Genomic DNA, 3802 nt, shown 5'->3' on the forward strand with positions numbered 1-3802 from the left:
ACCATCTGCTGTCTCCCTTCACCCACATTTCTGTTGTTCATCCCCCTGGAGGAGGGGGGTATTATGTGTCCATCATTACAATTGGTTCTCCCTCCTCTCCTCCCCCCACCTTTCCCCTACCCTCCTGGTATCTCTACTCCTATTATTATTCCCAAGGGTGTTCTCTGACCTGGATGCCGTGTGTATTTGCTGCGGTTTAGCCAAACTGAAAGACAGGACTGGGGTCGATGGCGGGGGGGGGGGGGGGGGTGTGAGGAAACCTCAGAGATCCAGAGGAATATTGTGTGTTCCATTGTAGCTATTCTTGGCCCTGGTTTACTCATCTTTTCCTTGTGACCCTTCTGTGGTGGGAAGTCCAATTGTCTAAAAATAGGTTTTGGGTCTCTGCTCCAATTTCCCTAGTTCTCAACAATGTTTTTTTGTTTTGTTTGTTTGTTTTGGGTCTTTTGGTGCCTGTCACCTGATACCATGGATACTTCATGATTACACAGGCTGGTGTGCTTCTTCCATGTGGGCATGTTGTTTCTCTGCTAGATGGTTACTTGTTTAACTTCAGGCCATTAAGACCTCAGAAGCTATATATTTTTATAGCTGGGCACCATGAGTTCTATTCTCCACATTTGCTTATGCACCCTTTTTGTCTTCAGTGATCATGTTGGGAGGGTGAGCATCACAGAATGCCAGGTTGTTAGAATAAAGTGTTCTTGTGTTGAGGGAGAGCTTGAGCATAGGCCCACAGTCCATCCACTTCCTCAATGTATTGCCATATAAATATATGTACACAGGCCAATACCTCTTTAAATATGAATTAATATATTTACACACCTATGTTTATACTGTTGTCTATGACTTTGCTTCCTAGATCTTTCCTCTGTTTCCTTTTGCCTTCCCCCATCCCATAATCATGCTCACCCTTCTTCTGCCTCTTATTAAATCCTCTCAGCTAGATTACTATTGCTCCAATACCTCCAGGAGCTCTATATCCTCTCTGTATAGTTTTGTTTTGTTTTTTAGCAACAACGCTGGGCATTTCTTCTTCTGGAGATGCCGGGCAGGGCTTCTCAGCGTGGCAGTGAGGCCAGCAAAGAGCGGGTTCCCCAGCACCATGATGACAGAGTCGCCTTGCAGGAACATGTTGGAGATGCAGCAGTCCTTGTTGATGGACTTGGACTTCTTCTTGTCCTTGCAGCTCTTGGGGACCTCTGCCACTTCTCTTTCACGTTCTCCAGCACCATAATGCAGTGTCTGTCGAAGGCCTTCACACGGCCCAGAAGCTTCTTGTTGCGACAGTTGGTAAGCACCTGGGTGTTGTTCTTGACGGACTGTGAGCACAGACAGGGTCCCTGTGTTGAACTTCTCCTCTTGCTTCTGCAGCTCCTCTGGGGTCATCTCATTTTCGGGCTTGTTGAGGAGGTTCATGATGCTGGCTGCATTCTCTGATCAAGCCCTATATAGTTTTAATTTGCTTCATTTAGTTAAAATAAAACTTACATTGAAGTATACTGATTAAATACACAATACATGTAAGCCATCGTACTAGGTAAGGTATCTCTGTCCACAGGATACAGTCTAGGAAATGTGTGTGTGCGTAATCACAAAAATTATTTTTTTCAAAGCTGCATATTAAAATTTTTTTTTACAAAACAACCTTATCACCTTCAAAGTACTCTCCATTACACTTAATACATATGTCAAATCTGCGATTCCATTCTTGGGAGCATTTTTCTTTTTTTTGGAAGCATTTTTCAAACTCATTTGTTTGGATGGCTGACAGCACCTCCCTCATTGGTTTCTTTGCCACTTCTATGCTGTCAAATTACTGTCCTTTCATGTCTCCATTCATTCATGGAAACAAAAGAAGTCCCATGGAGAGAGGTCAGGTGAGTAAGGTGGTTATGGCAAGAGAGGCATGCTGTTTTTTGCCAAAAACTGGTGCAATTAGACGACTGCGTGAGCAGGTGCATTGTCATGATGGCAAAACCAATTCCCCGTCTGCCACAAATCAGGCCTTTTTTGTTGCACACTGTTACACAATCTTTTCAGGACCTCTAAATAGAAAGCTTAATTAACAGTCTGACCGGGTACAATGAACTCCAAATGCACTATCCCCCTCACATCAAAAAACAAATGAGCATGTCTTGATCTTTGATTTCACTTGCCAAGTTTTGGGCAAGGTGATAATGGCATCGTCCACTGGCTTGAATGATGTTTGCTTTCAAGGTCATAAGAATAGCACCACACATCTCCTCAACAGTAATGACCTTGGTGGTGGGGGGGGGGCGGGATCTGGTTCTCTTCAGAGCTGTTCTTTCAAAGCACAGTATGTTTCCCACCGATGCTCTTTTTCCTGGTCAGTCAGAACCAGAGACACAAATTTTGCAGCAACCCTTTTCATCCCCAAATCTTCTGTTAAAATTCACTGAACCGACCTTCAAGCTAGTCCACATAACGTCCCCATCTCTTCAATGGTCCACGTCAGTCTTCGAGCTCAAGTGCACGGATTTTGTCAACATTTTATCCATTCAGGAAGATGATAGGGGTTCAGAATTAGGTTTGTCATTAATCAACATCTCACCTTTTTTAAAACAAGAAAACACGAGTTTTTCCCATAGTGCTGTCCTTGTAAACATCACAACAGTTCAACATCACAACAGTTTCTGTGCCATTTCTCCCAAACAGGAAACAAAATTTCACACTAAACGAAGTTCAAGGCTGTTCTCTTAAATTGGCCATCACTAAACGAAGTTCAAGCAAAATTGTTTACAAACGAATTCACTGTGATCAGAGAGAACCTTCCCAGGTGATGCCACTGGGTGCACTAACTCAGAGTGAGTTGATTGATGCTCACCTAGCATGAAAAATGCGTACCATGAAAGCTTTGCCCGGCAGAGCTATCTTCCATTTGGGGTTGTTTGTTTTTTTTTAGTGGGGAGTACCCCCTCATATATACACATATCCTTTTTACAACACATACACACACACACTGAGCCCTGGTGGCATAGTGGGTTATGCATTAGGTTACTAACCAACCACAAAGACATCAATTTGAAACTGCCAGCCACTCCGAGGGAGAAAAATGAGGCTTTCTACTCCCACTAAGAGTTACAATCTCGGATACGCCACGGGTGTTTGAACCGCTCTAACCCCCTCCCCCAGGACCGTCGCAGTCGGCTAGTCCGCGCTTCACGGTAACCATGTGCGACCGAAAGGCCGTGATCAAAAATGCCGACATGTCGGAGGAGATGCAACAGGACTCGGTGGAGTGCAAGACTCAGGTGCTGGAGAAATACAACATAGAGAAGGACATTGCGGCCCACATCAAGGAGTTTGACAAGAAGTACAATCCTACTTGGCACTGCATTGTGGGCAGAAACTTTGCTAGTTATGTGACACATGAAACTAAGCACTTCGTTTACTTCTACCTGGACCAAGTGGCCATCCTTCTGTTCAAATCTGGTTAAAGCATGGATTGTGCCCACACACCCGGGGATCCATCCAAAACCAAGGACTGCCACCTAAATTCCAAATACCAGAGACTGGACTCTTCAGTCTTGCTAAGTGAACACCTCCACCTTTGAACCTTTTTGAGTTGTTTGGTACAGGACCTCCTCTGTACTCCTTTGTGGTTATAAAGCAATTAGCAAAACAAAACAAAAAAAGAGTTACAATCTCAGAAACCCACAGGGGCAGTTCTACCCTGTCCTGTAGGGTTGCTACAAGAGTCCTAATCAATTCTATGGCAATGAACTGTATACACACACACACACACACACACACATTTTCCAATTGTATAATGGAAATA

At 44.1% G+C, this 3802-nt stretch overlaps 2 pseudogenes; one reads left to right on the forward strand and one right to left on the reverse strand.

The window, feature by feature from the left end:
* Positions 1-951: 951 nt before the first annotated feature.
* LOC142449067 (small nuclear ribonucleoprotein Sm D2 pseudogene) lies at positions 952-1419 on the reverse strand (annotated as a pseudogene).
* A 1712-nt stretch (positions 1420-3131) lies between these two features.
* On the forward strand, positions 3132-3471 carry LOC142448696 (dynein light chain 1, cytoplasmic pseudogene; annotated as a pseudogene).
* Positions 3472-3802: the final 331 nt, after the last annotated feature.

Source organism: Tenrec ecaudatus, chromosome 5 (genome assembly GCF_050624435.1).
Source record: "Tenrec ecaudatus isolate mTenEca1 chromosome 5, mTenEca1.hap1, whole genome shotgun sequence".
Classification (NCBI taxonomy): domain Eukaryota; kingdom Metazoa; phylum Chordata; class Mammalia; order Afrosoricida; family Tenrecidae; genus Tenrec; species Tenrec ecaudatus.